This window comes from Acipenser ruthenus, chromosome 17, assembly GCF_902713425.1.
Source record: "Acipenser ruthenus chromosome 17, fAciRut3.2 maternal haplotype, whole genome shotgun sequence".
Classification (NCBI taxonomy): domain Eukaryota; kingdom Metazoa; phylum Chordata; class Actinopteri; order Acipenseriformes; family Acipenseridae; genus Acipenser; species Acipenser ruthenus.
Window position 1 is genome coordinate 20450032 of NC_081205.1, and position 20289 is coordinate 20470320.

Genomic DNA, 20289 nt, shown 5'->3' on the forward strand with positions numbered 1-20289 from the left:
ACTGGAACTACACTGTTATTTTTTATGAAATGCAATGCTGCCATAATTGTTTTTGCGCAACACCACAGTACATGTTTTCTGTGTTGAACTTTAGTAAAGTGTTATCCAACAAACGTTTGGGGGTGACACAAATGTAACAACTACTAGGCCTATGTGCATCTATTAGTAGCTAAAGTTGTTGATTGATATATAATGTATGTAAATTCATTAAAAAGTGCCTTAGAATCTGCATGACTGAGTATAACTTAGTCAGTGGTTGGAATTGGCAGCAACACGTCTTGGGACAGAAGAGTAAATGCAAAAAGCCTGGAGGTGGGCATTTACTTTCAAATTTACACCAGTCAGACTCCCATACTGAACAACTTCATTCCCCTGAATAGGAATGTTTTGATTTAAATCAGCAAGAAGCAGTGCCTTCCAGTCTTATTTGATATAGTAACTCCTGAGTGTGCTTTAAAAAACATCCTTTGGCAGTCCATTATGTTTACATTACATAATTGTTGTTACTCCACCTTTGAAACCTGTTACATTAACATGGGAACTCCTGCTACTAAAAGTAATTTAAAACACCAGTGTAAGTTAATAATAACAATAATAATAATAATGAGTAAAAACATGAAGCAATTTCCAAAGTACTCATTAGGGATCGCCCAGGTGCTATCTATCCAAGACGTTTCCTGATCTATTTACTGTATCAATATTGGTAACAGCATTTTCAGTATAGCACGATATAATTTTGTGTACCAAAGAGAATAAACGTGACAAAAAGCATGTTATCGTAATATGGTTTGTTTTATTTGATACAGCTGACTAATAACTGGCCACGTGCAAAGGAGATAGTGTTTCGAAATATGTCGCTTTTTACTGTCTGTGTTGGGTGTCCTACGATATATTGACGCAAAACCAAACAATTCCAACAGTGTATACTTGCAAGACGGGCGACACACGCCTCACACCGCAAGTCTGGCACCCTTGTAACTCCGCCTCTAACTCCATCTCTGCAGTTTCGGTATCCATTTTCCTAAACTCAGATTTCAGATTCTTAATAGGGGGTGGAGTCGCATCATCAGTTCCCGTGAATTCTGGGTGATTATAATTGCACAGACGGTGATGCATTGCAAGTATTGATGTGTAACAGTTACAAAGAATATCTAAACAAAAAAAAACAAAAAACGTTTTTAACTACTAATATAGAAAGATGCCAGTAGATATCACACCAAAGTGAGTTTAGCTGTACAGTGGACGTAGGGAGAAGTTTGCTGACAAACAAATTACCGCTACACAAACTCCAAGTTTGGCAGAAGAAAAAAAAAACCTGGAAACAGAAGTTCCTGAACATTCTAGAATATTCCAGCAAGTTCCAGTACTTCCCTGCAAAACCTCAGGCAGACGCTTAAACTCAGGTAAGACCACCATAAACCATCCTTTATTTTACTTTAAAACGACTGTTGATAAAATATTTACTTGCTGTTTGTGCTTTATCTTGTTTTATTATTAAATAACGATGCGTTCGCAGGATTAAGAAAGTGGATTTAAAACTACATTCAGTTATTATATTGGTTTGTATGAAGCTGGGTTTTAGGTAAGCTGCTATTTCACCTTCGTATTGTTAATACATATTTAAATTAAATGACTACCTTATAAGTTTTGGTTTATTTGCAGCCTTTGTCACTATTTTAATATTTTCACCCACCTCCTCGGTTTTACACCAAATTCGATGTTTTATGGGCATTTCTGTATATTTTAATGATCGTATACCCGTAATTTGCTAAACGATTACACTTGTACTTCACGTGACCCCTGCTAAAACAATGCAAATGATGTCAAAATAGAAGTTATAGTAGTAGTAATAATAATAATAATAATAATAATAATAATAATAATAATAATAATAATAATGCCGTAATATTTGACATTGCTGCAATAAGTAGATATTTTTATTATAACAGGGACTATTATACACGTATGCCTATAACCCCAATTTATTTTAAACAGAAATTAAAGGCAACATATATAATCTAGAACTATTGCCTGTAGAAGCATGAGGGCGGAGGTAAGATGATAGTGAGAATGTTTTTATAAAAATGTTATATAAATGCAGTGTTTGAAATGCTCGCTAGCTCCTGTTTCATAAAAGCAATTTGCGAGGAATCGCTGTCCCAGACCCCTCGCAGGTTCACTTTGTGTTTCATAAAACTTTCAGCAGGGCTATGATGTCGCAGGTTTTTCTCTGAAACTTGCAGGTGCGAGAGTCCACCTGCAAGTTTCAAGTCGTAATTTTCATCACAAATCATTTTAGTAGATATCACAGCTCTTAGACTAGCTCGTCGTCGGCATGGCAGAGGAATGAGAAGAGAGAGTATTTACAGACCAGACAAACCGTTAAATTACTTACCGTAACCCTGGTTCCCTGAAAGAGAAGACGACCACCAACATTATGTATGGGATATTCCTACCCTTGAGGTAGGTATTTCTGAGCTCTCTATACCAGAGCTGACAAAAGCCCCATCCTGGGATGACACACTCGGTCCCGCCCACCGACGGTATAAAATCGTCACTCACAGGAAGATCTACCTCTTTTTCCATCGAACCTGTGAGGGCGACTGAAGCGACCTCGTGGTTGGTGGTCATCTTCTCTTTCAGGGAACCAGGGTTGTATACCAGAGCTGTCGCGAGGGAGAAGGAACGGCAGCCTATGAAGGAAGCACAAGCACTGCCTAACCCAGAGGTTAGTGGTGTGAACTTACACAATCAAGGACCCTTGTGCCTACAGAAGGCAAGGCAGGGTCCACCACATTAATACGATAGAACCTGGAGAAAGTATTTGACGTAGCCCAGCTAGCCGCAGTACAAATGTCAGACATCGAGGCACCTTTGAAAAGGGCCCAAGATGTAGACAACCCTCTAGTTGAGTGTGAGGCTACCCTACCAGGTGAGGCAAGCCAGCACCATTATACACAGTCGAGACTGTGTCCACAGTCCAGTGTAACAGACGCTGCTTAGAGAGGGGCTGCCCTAGGGTCCGTGTTACGTGACAGACAAAGAGCTGGTCAGATTGATACAGCGCTCTTGTCCTAAGCACGTAACATCTCAATGCCCGCACTGGGCAGAGAAAATTCAATCTGTCATCCTTCGTTGAAGCAAACGGAGGTGGATGAAAAGACTCCAGTTCACAGACTGGTTAATGTGGAAAGCTGTAATCACCTTGGGGAGGAAAGCGGAGTTGGTGCGCAGCGACACTCCGCTTCCATCCTCCCACACATGCATGCAGGAGCTGTGCACAGACAGCACCTCCAGCTCACTGATCCGCTTAGCAGAGGTGATAGATAAGAGGAAGGCTGTCTTCATACAGGTACTAACGTTTTATGCAGTGTAAGGGCTCAAACGGGCCTTTGTGAGAGCCTGTAGTACAATATTAAGACTCCATTCGGGGAGAACAGTCCTTCTAGGAGGGCGTAAGCACCGTGCGCCTTTAAGGAAACGGGTAACCAAAAATGCGCACTCGGAGACATTGAATCTACGGGGGCATGGCAAGCAGAGATAGCCGCTGAATACACCTTCAAGATGGAAGGTGACCTTCCAGCATCAAGCAGTTCTTACAGGAACTGCAATATGACTGGCCTAGGGCAGGTGATGGGGTCATGGTTTCTAGCCAGACACCAAGCTTGAAAATACTCCCACTTATAGGTATACAAAAACCTAGTGGAGTCCGCCCTAGCGCTCTGCATCATACCCACAACCGCGTCCGATAGCCCTAGGGCTAGCCTGTGGTCCCTAACGGGCCAGACCATAGCTGGAACCTGCCTGGTTCCGGGTGCCAAAGAGAGCCTTCTGCCTGACTGAGGAGATCCAACAAAGTGGAATCTCCCAGGGCTGGCTATGCAACGGCTGGCACAGGGTCGAAAACCACATTCTCCTGGCCACTCAGAACTGACGCTTTCTCTAACCCGACTTTTCCTAGAAAAGCCGGGAGCAGCAGTAAAGGTGGGAAAGCGTACAAAAATGCTTTGGACCACTCGTGGGCTGCTCTCAGTTCTCATGCATTATGTGCAGGGATGTCCAGCGATCCGACCAGGGTTCGTGAACTCCTGTACCTGCCCAGACCGCCCCCCCAACCAGTTGGGTGCATCTGTCATCACCAGTTGACAGTTGTGTATCACTCCTATGCTTGCGCCTTCGGTCAGATGAGAGACTTACCTCCACCAGCGTAGGGCTTCCCAGCATAGGCGAGACATGGTCAGCTGACAGTGTCTGTTGCGCTTGGGGTGCAGCCGAAGGCACTGAGCCACACCTGGATCAGGCGCTTATGGAGTAACCCTAGTTGGGTGGGTGATGAAGCCGAGGCCATCAGACCCAATAGTTTTTAACACAACACCAATTATACTGTGAACCTTTGTTGAAGAGGGCCAGACAATTGCAAATGGCAGCTACTGTGTCGTCCGACAGGTAAGCTTGCACTGTGTGGGCCACTGCTTCTTCCTGCGACTGGGCAGATCAACCAGTCGTTCAGCTAATTCATCACCCTGATCACTTGCAGCCGCAAGGGAGCTAGGATGGCATCCGTGCACTTTGTAACGTGCGGGGGGCTAAGTGAATCACAGCACAGAAAATTCAGGACGCTCCCCTGTAAGGCGAAGTGGAGATACTTCCTGTGCGCTGGACGAATAGCAACGTGGAATCCGCCTTCTTTCAGTCCAGTGTGATAAACAATTTGCCGGGCCGGACAGCCTGGCGAGTACGGGAGACGCCAGTGTGTAACATCCGGGGTAACCACTGGTGCAGGCGGGGTCAGCTCCGGGGCCGGCGTTATTGGCTGAGCTAGGGCCACAGCAAGGGCTTGAGCCTGCTACCTGGCCAGGCCCAGCACCGTGTACAGCTCAGCCGTGTATTGAAGCACTCGGGCACCAAGGCTGCAGACGCACCGAGGACACTGAGTGAGGTAAAATACAGTACTGGTGCACTAAAGCATCGGGGCACCGAGTGCAGCTGTAATTCACATGCTGTGATGCTAAGCACTGAGGCATGGAGCATCTAAACACCGAGGGCGTCGACTGAGAGGCGCCCAGCCTTAACAGCATGAAGTCAACACAACTCGGGGTAGCGCATAGCATACACCGGGGTGGATTCACAGACTTGAGTGGCTGTGGTAGGCAATCAGGAGAGCAGTATAGGGGAGCGCACGGTGCTGCACAATGGTGCAGAGCGGCGATAACCTGGTTCTGGATCGCGTACAGTCGCACAACGTGGCAGCTCATAGCTTATCCCAGGTTGGAGCAAAGTGTCAAGAATCTGCAGCCTGTTATTCATTTTTAACTGCAAAGGCAGTAATTGGAAAACATACAGGCTTATACCCAGCCATTCAGCTATGGGAGAAACACATTCACCATGCCAGGCGGGTAACCAAGCGCACCGAGTAGGCGGGCTGAAACAAGCCAGCGGATTCAACTCAACAGCGGGGCCAGCAGAGCTGGGTTCCCGTGGAAGAATCATGCTTATTATTTATTTCTAACTGCAGGGCAGTAAAGAAGCAAATACACACACCACAGCAAGCTGTGTGGGTAAAAATATCAGTCACCACGGCAACGCGGGTAACTGGTTTTGTTTTGTTTTTCCAGCCCACCAGGTATGCGGGCTGAAGCAATTCTGCGTATGCAACTCAACAGCGGGGCGCAGCAGAGCTGGGTCCCGGTGGATATCATACTACATTTTATTTTTAAAACTGCAAAGGAGTAAAGAAAAAACACATTTTCACACACACAACAGCAAGGTTGTGAGGGTAAGATAGCAGTCAACACGACAGCACGTGTAACTGCTTTTAAACAGCGCACTGAGTAGGCAGGCTGAAACAAGCCAGCAGAAGCCACTCAACAGCGGGGCCAGCAGAGCTGGGTCCCGGTGGAAGTCACACTTGTATTATTTTTTATTTCTAAACCAAGGCAGTAAAGAAATGAAAATATCCATACTCCATAGCAAGCTGTGCGGGTTAAAATAATAGTTACCATGGCAACGCGGGTAACTAATTTTGTTTTGTTTTTACCAGCCCGCCGAGTAGGTGGGCTGAAACAAGCAGGCGTAAGCATCTCAACAGCGGGGCGCAGCAATCGCGCTTGTATCGTTTTTTTATTTCTAAAACTGGAAGGCAGTGAACACGCACACAACAGCAGGCTGTGAGGGTAATAAAGCAGATACCACGGCAATGCAGGTGAACTGAATTTTTTAAGCGCACGAGAGGGTTGGCTGAGGCAGTGCAGCAGAGTCAACTCCACAGCGGGGCACGGCAGAGCCGGCGTCCGGTGGAGGATCACGCGTCTCTTTTTCTTTTAAACTGCAATAGTAGAGGAAAACACAAATCTTGATAGCCGTAAGGCTTTCAGCAGACTGCAATCGCAAAGCGATGTAGGCTGTTACACAGAAAAAGAGTAAACGCAGCGTAGTAATTGACAGGGGTGTCTAGCCTGGACTACGTGCAGTCACACGACCGGGGCAGTGCGTAGCCTACCGCGGAGTGGATCACCGTCTACAGGCAGAGGGCAACGAGGCACCTCGTGCGCCGAGCACCCGAGGGCACTGTGCGCCCTGATGTACTAAGCACCTACCTACCGAGCACCGTGCGTCCTGTGAGATGATGGCGTTGCAGGCCGTACAGGGATGGGACCCCGATATGGGCCTGACTTTGTGCATTAGCACTGAGGCACTGCTTGCACTACGTTGAACACTGGTAAGTGTTAACGTAGTGTGTCCACTCACTAACGTTACAGCAAGGTATTAACACTGCACACTGTGCACCGAATACCATGGGAACGTAGTGCACCGCCTACTGTGCAGCATATGAGCACTAGTGTAGAACCAGTTTACGTATGCACCGTGCAATATGTGCACCGTGCACTATGTACACCGTGTGCAACGTGTATGCTGAGCCCCGTGCGCACCGAGTATCCTGTTTTCACAGGTACTGTGCAGCACCGTGAGCTATGCAGTAGGTTGAGCAGTGCTTACGCAATAACTCGTGCGTCCCAAGCGCACTGTGTACTGCATTCGAGATGCTAGGCAAGGAGTCTTGAGACAGGACGTCTGGCTTGTGCATAGCACTAAACACTGCTTTCACTGCGTTTGACCCACAGGTACTAACACAGTGTAAAATTCGCTAGCGCTACAGCTAAGGTTATTAACACCGCTTACCCTGCACCGGGTACCGTGGGCATAACGTGCACCATGTACTACGGAGCGTATGGGCACTAGTCCACAACCAACTATGCCTGTATCGTGTACTATGTATACCGCGTGCAGCGCTTGAGCTGAGCTCCGTGCGCACTGGTATTACCATGCAGCACCACGAGCTAGGCGCTAGTAGAGCAGTACTTGCGCAACGTGCACTGCACTTCTTGCCTCGAGCGTTCCAAACGCTTTGTGCAGTGGGTACCGTACACTGCGTGAACTGCATACCGTGCGCACTGTGCGTAACTGCACTAGAAAGGTAGGGGTACTAGCATCTGTGCACTACGTGCGCGGTGAATACCGCGCACTGCGTACACTGCATACTGGGGCACTACATACACCACGTACCGTGTTATGCTATCGTGCCCTACGCTGGGGCGTTAGAAAATACGCAGCCTGCGTTGCACACTTGCGCACTGAGATAGAATCACGGGCTATGCGTGCGCGCGGTACCGCAGCCCCGGAGAGGCCGCTACGCAAACTGCGTACCCTAACCGCTTGGTCAACACACACACACCTGGTCAGCGTGGAGCGTGTACCGGGGGGGACAGAGGCTGAAGCCTCGGTGGGTGATATTTTATTCAGACAAAAATATCACAATTTCTGATGAGGAGAGAGAGCGAGTACACCGAATGCACACGAACCGACTCACTGCACACATTTTTGTCTGAATAAAACATCACCCACTGCGGCTTCGGTCTCTGTCCCCCCCGGTACACGCTCCGCGCTGACCAGGTGTGTGTGTTGACCACGCGGTTAGGGTACGCACTTTGCGTATTAGCCTCTCCGGTGCTGCGGTACGACGCGCACACATAGCCCGTGATTCTATCTCAGTGCGCAAGTGTGCAACGCAGGCTGCGTATTTTCTAACGCCCCAGCGTAGGGGACGATAGCATAATGGTACGTGGTGTACGTAGTGCCCCAACACGCAGTGTATGCAGTGCTTGGTATTCACCGCGCACGTAGTGCACAGATGCTAGTACCCCTACCTTTCTAGTGCAGTTACGCATAGTGCGCACGGTACGCAGTTCACGCAGTGTACAGTACCCACTGTGCAAGGCGTTTTTCAATGCTCGAGGCAAGCTGTGCGGTGCACGTTGTGCAAGTACTGCTCTACGCGCGCATAGCTCGTGGTGCTGCACGGTAATACCAGTGTGCACAGAGCTCAGCTCAAGCGCTGCACGCGGTGTACATGGTACACGGTGCAGGCTTAGTTGGTTGTGCACTAGTGCCCATACGCTGCGTAGTACACGGTGCACTTTGTGCCCACGGTACCCGACGCAGGGTAAGCGGTGTTCATAACCTTAGCTGTAGCGCTAGCGAATTTTACACTGTGTTAGTACCTGTGGGTCAAACGCAGTGAAAGCAGTGCTTAGTGCTATGTCTCAGGACTCCCTGCCTAGCATCTCGAATGCAGTAGACAGTGCGCTTGGGACGCACAGGTTATTGCGTAAGCACTGCTCGACCTAGCGCATAGCTCACGGTGCTGCACAGTACCTGTGAAGACAGGATACCCGGTGCACACGGGGCTCAGCTTGCACGTTGCACACGGTGTACATAGTGCACGGTGCATACGTAAACTGGTTCTACACTTGTGCCCATACGCTGTACAGTACGCAGTGCACTACGTGTCCACGGTACATGGCGCACAATGCCTTGCTGTAACTCTAGCGAGTGGACACAGTGCTAATGCACAAAGTCAGGCCCACATCGGGGTCCCATCCCTGTACGGCCTGCAACGCCATCATCCCACAGGACGCACGGTGCTCGTTAGGCAGGTGCTTAGTACATCAGGGCGCACAGTGCCCTCGGGTACTGTGCAGCATATGAGCATTAGTGTAGAACCAGTTTACGTATGCAACGTGCACTATGTACACCGTGCGCAACGTGTATGTTGAGCCCCGTGCGCACAGAGTATCCTGTTTTCACAGGTACTGTGCAGCACCGTGAGCTATGCGCTAGGTTGAGCAGTGCTTACGCAATAACTTGTGCGTCCCAAGCGCACTGTGTACTGCATTCGAGATGCTAGGCAGGGAGTCTTGAGACAGGACGTCTGGCTTGTGCATAGCACTAAACACTGCTTTCACTGCGTTTGACCCACAGGTACTAACACAGTGTAAAATTCGCTAGCGCTACAGCTAAGGTTATTAACACCGCTTACCCTGCACCGGGTACCGTGGGCATAACGTGCACCGTGTACTACGGAGCGTATGGGCACTAGTCTACAACCAACTATACCTGTATCGTGTACTATGTATACCGCGTGCAGCGCTTGAGCTGAGCTCCGTGCGCACTGGTATTACCATGCAGCACCACGAGCTAGGCGCTAGTAGAGCAGTACTTGCGCAACGTGCACTGCACTTCTTGCCTCGAGCGTTCCAAACGCTTTGCGCAGTGGGTACCGTACACTGCGTGAACTGCATACCGTGCGCACTGTGCGTAACTGCACTAGACAGGTAGGGGTACTAGCATCTGTGCACTACGTGCGCGGTGAATACCGCGCACTGCGTACACTGCATACTGGGGCACTACATACACCACGTACCGTGTTATGCTATCGTGCCCTACGCTGGGGCGTTAGAAAATACGCAGCCTGCATTGCACACTTGCAGACCGAGATAGAATCACGGGCTATGCGTGCGCGCGGTACCGCAGCCCCGGAGAGGCCGCTACGCAAACCGCGTACCCTAACCGCGTGGTCAACACACACACACCTGGTCAGCGCGGAGCGTGTACCGGGGGGGACAGAGGCTGAAGCCGCGGTGGGTGATATTTTATTCAGACAAAAATATCACAATTTCTGATGAGAAAGAAGTGAAGGAGAGAGAGAGAGAGGGTCCCGCCCACCGAGGGTATAAAACCGTCACTCACAGGAAGATCTACCTCTTTCTCCTTCTCAAGACGGTAAGGTAAGACCTCTGTGTTTAACAAGCTGGCTTGCCGCTTTCCTGGAATCAATGACTCTTGAAAAAAGACAGAGTTCTTTTATCTTTGTGTCTTTCAGCAGCCACCCTGACTGGTGGTGGCCCGCTCTTTTTTACCTGTCTGTTGTATGTGAGCGACTGTCTGTGCAGTCATCGGCGAGTGATTTGTCTTTTCTTCTTGAGAGTAACACAGTATCCTCCTTGGGGCCAGGCCTGTCCGTATCCCCGCTGTCGAGTGACCCAGCCACGCTCTCCTCCTCGGGGCTAGGTACAGCCATATCCCCGTTGTCGAGTGGCGCCGTCGGCCGAACCTGACCGCTGCAGTGAGTCGGTTCGTGTGCATTCGGTGTACTCGCTCTCTCTCCTTCACTTCTTTCTCATCAGAAATTGTGATATTTTTGTCTGAATAAAATATCACCCACCGCGGCTTCAGCCTCTGGCCCCCCTGGTACACGCTCCGCGCTGACCAGGTGTGTGTGTGTTGACCACGCGGTTAGGGTATGCGGTTTGCGTAGCGGCCTCTCCGGGGATGCGGTACCGCGCGCATGCATAGCCCGTGATTCTATCTCAGTGCGCAAGTGTGCAACGCAGGCTGCGTATTTTCTAACACCCCAGCGTAGGGCACGATAGCATAATGGTACGTGGTGTATGCAGTTCTTTGTATTCACAGCGCACGTAGTGCGCAGATGCTAGTACCCCTACCTTTCTAGTGCAGTTACGCATAGTGCGCACGGTACGCAGTTCACGCAGTGTACGGTACCCACTGCGCAAAGCGTTTGGAACGCTCGAGGCAAGCTGTGCGGTGCACCTTGCGCAAGTACTGCTCTACGCGCGCATAGCTCGTGGTGCTGCACGGTAATACCAGTGTGCACAGAGCTCAGCTCAAGCGCTGCACGCGGTGTACATGGTACACGGTGCAGGCTTAGTTGGTTGTGCACTAGTGCCCATACACTGCGTAGTACACGGTGCACTTTGTGCCCACGGTACCCGATGCAGGGTAAGCGGTGTTCATAACCTTAGCTGTAGCGCTAGCGAATTTTACACTGTTAGTACCTGTGGGTCAAACGCAGTGAAAGCAGTGCTTAGTGCTATGTCTCAGGACTCCCTGCCTAGCATCTCGAATGCAGTACACAGTGCGCTTGGGACGCACAGGTTATTGCGTAAGCACTGCTCGACCTAGCGCATAGCTCACGGTGCTGCACAGTACCTGTGAAGACAGGATACCCGGTGCACACAGGGCTCAGCATACACGTTGCACACGGTGTACATAGTGCACGGTGCATACGTAAACTGGTTCTACACTTGTGCCCATACGCTATACAGTACGCAGTGCACTACGTGTCCACGGTACATGGCGCACAATGCCTTGCTGTAACTCTAGCGAGTGGACACAGTGCTAATGCACAAAGTCAGGCCCACATCGGGGTCCCATCCCTGTACGGCCTGCAACGCCATCATCCCACAGGACGCACGGTGCTCGTTAGGCAGGTGCTTAGTACATCAGTGCGCACAGTGCCCTCGGGTACTGTGCAGCATATGAGCATTAGTGTAGAACCAGTTTACGTATGCAACGTGCACTATGTACACCGTGTGCAACGTGTATGCTGAGCCCCGTGCGCACAGAGTATCCTGTTTTCACAGGTACTGTGCAGCACCGTGAGCTATGCGCTAGGTTGAGCAGTGCTTATGCATTAACTTGTGCGTCCCAAGCGCACTGTATACTGCATTCGAGATGCTAGGCAGGGAGTCTTGAGACAGGACGTCTGGCTTGTGCATAGCACTAAACACTGCTTTCACTGCGTTTGACCCACAGGTACTAACACAGTGTAAAATTCGCTAGCGCTACAGCTAAGGTTATTAACACCGCTTACCCTGCACCGGGTACCGTGGGCATAACGTGCACCGTGTACTACGGAGCGTATGGGCACTAGTCCACAACCAACTATGCCTGTATCGTGTACTATGTATACCGCGTGCAGCGCTTGAGCTGAGCTCCGTGCGCACTGGTATTACCATGCAGCACCACGAGCTAGGCGCTAGTAGAGCAGTACTTGCGCAACGTGCACTGCACTTCTTGCCTCGAGCGTTCCAAACGCTTTGCGCAGTGGGTACCGTACACTGCGTGAACTGCATACCGTGCGCACTGTGCGTAACTGCACTAGAAAGGTAGGGGTACTAGCATCTGTGCACTACGTGCGCGGTGAATACCGCGCACTGCGTACACTGCATACTGGGGCACTACATACACCACGTACCGTGTTATGCTATCGTGCCCTACGCTGGGGCGTTAGAAAATACGCAGCCTGCGTTGCACACTTGCGGACCGAGATAGAATCACGGGCTATGCGTGCGCTGCGTTACCGCAGCCCCGGAGAGGCCGCTACGCAAACCGCGTACCCTAACCGCGTGGTCAACACACACACACCTGGTCAGCGTGGAGCGTGTACCGGGGGGGACAGAGGCTGAAGCCGCGGTGGGTGATATTTTATTCAGACAAAAATATCACAATTTCTGATGAGAAAGAAGTGAAGGAGAGAGAGAGAGTACACCGAATGCACACGAACCGACTCACTGCAGCGGTCAGGTTCGGCCGACGGCGCCACTCGACAACGGGGATATGGCTGTACCTAGCCCCGAGGAGGAGAGCGTGGCTGGGTCACTCGACAGCGGGGATACGGACAGGCCTGGCCCCAAGGAGGATACTGTGTTACTCTCAAGAAGAAAAGACAACTCACTCGCCGATGACTGCACAGAGAGTCGCTCACATACGACAGACAGGTAAAAAAGAGCGGGCCACCACCAGTCAGGGTGGCTGCTGAAAGACACAAAGATAAAAGAACTCTGTCTTTTTTCAAGAGTCATTGATTCCAGGAAAGCGGCAAGCCAGCTTGTTAAACACAGAGGTCTTACCTTACCGTCTTGAGAAGGAGAAAGAGGTAGATCTTCCTGTGAGTGACGGTTTTATACCCTCGGTGGGCGGGACCCTCTCTCTCTCCTTCACTTCTTTCTCATCAGAAATTGTGATATTTTTGTCTGAATAAAATATCACCCACCGCGGCTTCAGCCTCTGTCCCCCCCGGTACACGCTCCGCGCTGACCAGGTGTGTGTGTGTTGACCACGCGGTTAGGGTACGCGGTTTGCGTAGCGGCCTCTCCGGGGCTGCGGTACCGCGCGCACGCATAGCCCGTGATTCTATCTCAGTGCGCAAGTGTGCAACACAGGCTGCGTATTTTCTAACACCCCAGCGTAGGGCACGATAGCATAATGGTACGTGGTGTATGCAGTTCTTTGTATTCACAGCGCACGTAGTGCGCAGATGCTAGTACCCCTACCTTTCTAGTGCAGTTACGCATAGTGCGCACGGTACGCAGTTCACGCAGTGTACGGTACCCACTGCGCAAAGCGTTTGGAACACTCGAGGCAAGCTGTGCGGTGCACCTTGCGCAAGTACTGCTCTACTAGCGCATAGCTCGTGGTGCTGCACGGTAATACCAGTGTGCACAGAGCTCAGCTCAAGCGCTGCACGCGGTGTACATGGTACACGGTGCAGGCTTAGTTGGTTGTGCACTAGTGCCCATACGCTGCGTAGTACACGGTGCACTTTGTGCCCACGGTACCCGATGCAGGGTAAGCGGTGTTCATAACCTTAGCTGTAGCGCTAGCGAATTTTACACTGTGTTAGTACCTGTGGGTCAAACGCAGTGAAATCAGTGCTTAGTGCTATGTCTCAGGACTCCCTGCCTAGCATCTCGAATGCAGTACACAGTGCGCTTGGGACGCACAGGTTATTGCGTAAGCACTGCTCGACCTAGCGCATAGCTCACGGTGCTGCACAGTACCTGTGAAGACAGGATACCCGGTGCACACGGGGCTCAGCATACACGTTGCACGCGGTGTACATAGTGCACGTTGCATACGTAAACTGGTTCTACACTTGTGCCCATACGCTGTACAGTACGCAGTGCACTACGTGTCCACGGTACATGGCGCACAATGCCTTGCTGTAACTCTAGCGAGTGGACACAGTGCTAATGCACAAAGTCAGGCCCACATCGGGGTCCCATCCCTGTACGGCCTGCAACGCCATCATCCCACAGGACCCACGGTGCTCGTTAGGCAGGTGCTTAGTACATCAGGGCGCACAGTGCCCTCGGGTACTGTGCAGCATATGAGCATTAGTGTAGAACCAGTTTACGTATGCAACGTGCACTATGTACACCGTGTGCAACGTGTATGCTGAGCCCCGTGCGCACAGAGTATCCTGTTTTCACAGGTACTGTGCAGCACCGTGAGCTATGCGCTAGGTTGAGCAGTGCTTACGCAATAACTTGTGCGTCCCAAGCGCACTGTGTACTGCATTCGAGATGCTAGGCAGGGAGTCTTGAGACAGGACGTCTGGCTTGTGCATAGCGCTAAACACTGCTTTCACTGCGTTTGACCCACAGGTACTAACACAGTGTAAAATTCGCTAGCGCTACAGCTAAGGTTATCCACAACCAACTATGCCTGTATCGTGTACTATGTATACCGCGTGCAGCGCTTGAGCTGAGCTCCATGCGCACTGGTATTACCATGCAGCACCACGAGCTAGGCACTAGTAGAGCAGTAGTTGCGCAACGTGCACTGCACTTCTTGCCTCGAGCGTTCCAAACGCTTTGCGCAGTGGGTACCGTACACTGTGTGAACTGCATACCGTGCGCACTGTGCGTAACTGCACTAGAAAGGTAGGGGTACTAGCATCTGTGCACTACGTGCGCGGTGAATACCGCACACTGCGTACACTGCATACTGGGGCACTACATACACCACGTACCGTGTTATGCTATCGTGCCCTACGCTGGGGCGTTAGAAAATACGCAGCCTGCGTTGCACACTTGCGGACCGAGATAGAATCACGGGCTATGCGTGCGCGCGGTACCGCAGCCCCGGAGAGGCCGCTACGCAAACCGCATACCCTAACCGCGTGGTCAACACACACACACCTGGTCAGCGCGGAGCGTGTACCGGGGGGGACAGAGGCTGAAGCCGCGGTGGGTGATATTTTATTCAGACAAAAATATCACAATTTCTGATGAGAAAGAAGTGAAGGAGAGAGAGCGAGTACACCGAATGCACACGAACCGACTCACTGCAGCAGTCAGGTTCGGCCGACGGCTCCACTCGACAACGGGGATATGGCTGTACCTAGCCCTGAGGAGGAGAGCGTGGCTGGGTCACTCGACAGCGGGGATACGGACAGGCCTGGCCCCAAGGAGGATACTGTGTTACTCTCAAGAAGAAAAGACAACTCACTCGCCGATGACTGCACAGACAGTCGTTCACATATGACAGACAGGTAAAAAAGAGCAGCCTACCACCAGTCGGGGTGGCCGCTGAAAGACACAAAGATAAAAGAACTTGGTCTTTTTTCAAGAGTCATTGATTCCAGGAAAGCAGCAAGCCAGCTTTCAGCTCGAATGCTAGGGAAATACAACTGACCCGAATCGACTCGAGGGCTGTTTCTTACCACTCAGCTAAACACAGAGGTCTTACCTTACCGTCTTGAGAAGGATAAAGAGGTAGGTCTTCCTGTGAGTGACGGTTTTATACCCTCATCATCCCAGGAAGGGGCCTTTGGCAGCTCTGGTATAGACAGCTCAGCATTACCTACCTCAAGGGCAGGATTATCCCATACATAATGTTGGTGGTCGTCTTCGACTTGAAAGGGAACCTTTTGATGCGTATACTGACTCAAAATTAGTATCAAAGTATCGATTGCCAAGAGCAGAGATAATTCATTAATTAATTTGTGTGACTCATTATATCAAGAAATTACCACCAACATTATGTATGGGATAATCCTGCCCTTGAGGTAGGTAATGCTGAGCTCTCTACACCAGAGCTGCCAAAGGCCCCTTCCTGGGATGATGAGGGTATAAAACCGTCACTCACAGGAAGACCTACCTCTTTTTCCTTCTCAAGACGGTAAGGTAAGACCTCTGTGTTTAGCTGAGTGATAAGAAACAGCCCTCGAGTCGATTCGGGTCAGTTGTATTTCCCTAGCATTCGAGCTGAAAGCTGGCTTGCTGCTTTCCTGGAATCAACGACTCTTGAAAAAAGACTGAGTTCTTTTATCTTTCTGTCTTTCAGCAGCCACCCCGACTGGTGGTGGCCCGCTCTTTTTTACCTGTCTGTCGTATGTGAGCGACTGTCTGTGCAGTCATCGGCGAGTGAGTTGTCTTTTCTTCTTGTGAGTAACACAATATCCTCCTCGGGGCCAGGGCTGTCCGTATCCCCGCTGTCGAGCGACCCCGCCACGCTCTCCTCCTCGGGGCTAGGTACTGCCGTATCCCTGTTGTCGAGTGGAGCCGCCGGCCGAACCTGACTGCTGCGGTGAGTCGGTTTGTGTGCATTCGGTGTACTCTCTCTCTCCTTCACTTCTTTCTCTTTAGAAATTGTGATATTTTTGTCTGAATAAAACATCACCTACCGCGGCTTCGGCCTCTGTCCCCCCCTGGTACACGCTCCGCGCTGACCAGGTGTGTGTGTTGACCACGCGGTTAGGGAACGCACTTTGCCCAGCGGCCTCTCCGGTGCTGCGGTACCGCGCGCACGCATAGCCCCTGATTCTATCTCGGTGCGCAAGTCTGCAACGCAGGCTGCGTATTTTCTAATGCCCCAGCGTAGGGCACGATAGCATAACGGTACGTTGTGTACGTAGTGCCCTAATATGCAGTGTATGCAGTGCTCGGTATTCACAGTGCACGTAGTGCGCAGATGCTAGTACCTCTACCTTTCTAGTGCAGTTACGCACAGTGCACACGGTACGCAGTTCACGCAGTGTACGGTACCCTCTGTGGAAGGCGTTTGGAACGCTCGAGGCAAGCAGTGCGGTGCACGTTGCGCAACTACTGCTCTACTAGCGTATAGCTCGTGGTGCTGCGTTGTAATACCTGTGCGCACGGAGCTCAGCTCAAGCGCTACACGTGGTGTACATAGTACACGGTGCAGGCATAGTTGGCTGTGCACTAGTGCCCATATGCTGCGTAATACACGGTGCACTTTGTGCCCACGGTACCCGGCGCAGGGTAAGCAGTGTTAATAACCTTAGCTGTAGCGCTAGCGAATTTTACACTGTGTTAGTACCTGTGGGTCAAACGCAGTGAAAGAAGTGCTTAGTGCTATGTCTCAGCATCTCGAATGCAGTACACAGTACGCTTGGGACGCACAGGTTATTGCGTAAGTACTGCTCAACCTAGCACATAGCTCACAGTGCTGCACTGTAATACCTGTGAAAACAGGATACTCGTTGCTTATGGGGCTCAGCATACACGTTGCACATGGTGTACATAGCGCACGGTGCATACGTAAACTGGTTCTACACTAGTGCCGATACGCTACACAGTACGCAGTGCACTACGTGTCCGCGGTACATGGCGCACAGTGCGCAGTGTTAATACCTTGCTGTAACACGAGCGAGTGGACACACTACGTTAACTCTTACCAGTGTTCAACGTAGTGCGAGCAGTATCTCAGTGCTAATGCACAAAGTCAGGCCCATATCGGGGTCCCATCCCTGTACGGCCTGCAACGCCATCATCCCACAGGACGCATGGTGCTCGGTAGGCAGGTGCTTAGTACATCAGGGTGCACAGTGCCCTCGGGTGCTTGGTGCACGAGGTGCCTTGTTGCCTTCTGCCTGTAGACGGTGCTCCACCCCGCGGTAGACTACGCGCTGCCCGGTCGTGTGACTGCACGTAGTCCAGGCTAGGCACCCCTGTCCAGTTACTACGCTGCGTTTACTCTTTTTCTGTGCAACAGCCTACATCGCTTTGCGATTGCAGTCTGCTGAATGCCTTATGGCTATTGCTGTTTTGTGTTTTCCTCTGATATTGCAGTTTAAAAGAAAAAGAGACGCGTGATCCTCCACCGGACCCCGGCTCTGTCGTGCCCCGCTGTGGAGTTGACTCTGCTGCACTGCCTCAGCCAACCCTCTCGTTGGGCTTAGAAAATTCAGTTCACCCACGTTGCTGTGGTATCTGCTTTATTACCCTCACAGCTTGCTGTTGTGTGCGTGTATGTGTGGTTTTATTTCACTGCCTTGCAGTTTTAGAAATAAAAAATGGTACAAGCGCGATTGCTGCGCCCCGCTGTTGAGATGCTTACGCTGGCTTGTTTCAGCCCACCTACTCGGTGGGCTGGTAAAAACAAAACAAAATCAATTACCCACGTTGCCATGGTAACTATTATTTTTACCGGCACAGCTTCTCGTGGAGTGTGTATATTCGTTTCTTTACTGCCTTGCAGTTTAGAGATAAAAAATAATACAAGCGTGACTTCCACCGGGACCCAGCTCTGCTGGCCCCGCTGTTGAGTGGCTTCTGCTGGCTTGTTTCAGCCTGCCTACTCAGTGCGCTGTTTAAAAGCAGTTACACGCGCTGCCGTGGTGACTGCTATCTTACCCTCACAACGTTGCTGTTGTGTGTGTGTGTGTGTGTGTGTATATGTGTTTTTTCTTTACTGCTTTGCAGTTTTAAAAATAAAATGTAGTATGATATCCACCGGGACCCAGCTCTGCTGCGCCCCGCTGTTGAGTAGTATACGCAGACTTGCTTCAGCCCGCATACCTGGTGGGCTGGAAAAACAAAACAAAATCGGTTACCTGCGTCGCCGTGGTGACTGATATTTTTACCCACACAGCTTGCTGTGGTGTGCGTGCACATTCGTTTCTTTACTGCCCTGCAGTTAGAAATAAATAATAAGCATGATTCTTCCACGGGAACGAAGCTCTGCTGTGTCCCGCTGTTGAGTTGAATCCGCTGGCTTGTTTCAGCCTGCCTACTCGGCACGCTTGGTTACCCGCCTGGCATGGTGAATGTGTTTCTCCCATAGCTGAATGGCTGGGTATAAGCCTGTATGTTTTTCTATTACTGCCTTTGCAGTTAAAATTAAATAACGGGTTGCAACTCCTTGAGCCTGTGCGCTGCCACGTTGTGTGACTGCACGCGGTCCAGAACCAGGTTATCGCCACTCTGCACCATGCACTCCCCTGTATGCCTCTCCTGATTGCCTACCGCTGCCAATCGAGTCTGTGAATCCACCCCGGTGTATGCTATGCGCTACCCCAAGTTGTCTTGAGTTCACGCTGTTAATGCTGGGCACTTCTCAGTCCCTCGGTGTTTAGATGCTCCATGCCTTGGTGCCCCGATGCTTTGGTGCACAAGTACTGTATTCTACCTCACTCAGTGTCCTCGGTGCGTCTGCACCCTTGGTGCCTGAGTGCTTCAATACACGGCTGAGCTGTACACGGCGCTGGGCCTGGCGAGGTAGCAGGCTCAAGCCCTTGCTGTGGCCCTAGCTCAGCCAATAACGCCGGCCCTGGAGCTGACCCCGCCTGCACCGCTGGTTACCCCGGATGTTACGCGCTGGCGTCTCCCGTAATCGCCAGGCTGTCCGGCTCGGCGAATGGTTTATCATACTGGACTGAAAGAACGCGGATTCCATGTTGCTATTCGTCCAGCGCACAGGAAGTATCTCCGCTTCGCCTTACAGGGGAGCGTCCTGAGTTACCTGTGCTGTGGTTCACTTAGCCCCCCGCACGTTTCAAAGTGCATGGATGCCATCCTAGCTCCCTTGCGGCTGCAAGTGATCAGGGTGATGAATTAGCTGAACGACTGGTTGATCTGCCCAGTCGCAGGAAGAAGCAGTGGCCCACACAGTGCAAGCCTACCTGTCGGACGACAGAGTAGCTGCCATTTGCAACTGTCTGGCCCTGTTCATCAAGGGTTCACAGTATAATTGGTGTGGTGTTAAAAACTATTGGGTCTGATGGCTTCGGCTTCATCACCCACCCAACTAGGGTTACTCCACAAGCGCCCCATCCAAGTGTGGCTCAGTGCCTTCGGCTGCACCCCAAGCGCGACAGACACCGTCAGCTGACCGTGTCTCGTCTATGCTGGGAAGCCCTACGCTGGTGGAGGCAAGCCTCTCATCTGAGTGATGGCGCAAGCATAGGAGTGATACACCACCGATGATCAATTGGTGATGACAGACGCACCCAACTCTGGATGGGGGGGCGGTCTGGACAGGTAGAGGAGTTCGCGGACCCTGGTCGGATCGCTGGACATCCCTGCACATAATGCATGAGAACTGAGAGCAGCCCACGAGTGG

General features: G+C 51.1%; 1 protein-coding gene across 2 annotated transcripts in view; it reads left to right on the forward strand.

The window, feature by feature from the left end:
- The first annotated feature begins 1052 nt into the window (after positions 1-1052).
- Positions 1053-20289, forward strand: part of LOC117423025 (schlafen family member 11-like) — a 46075-nt gene continuing 26838 nt past the window's right edge. The window contains exon 1 of one of the 2 annotated variants that reach the window (XM_058990095.1): positions 1053-1403. The gene's annotated coding sequence lies outside the window, so the exon portion shown is untranslated. The remainder of the gene's footprint in view (positions 1404-20289) is intronic. The other variant, XM_034928569.2, reaches the window with a different exon arrangement.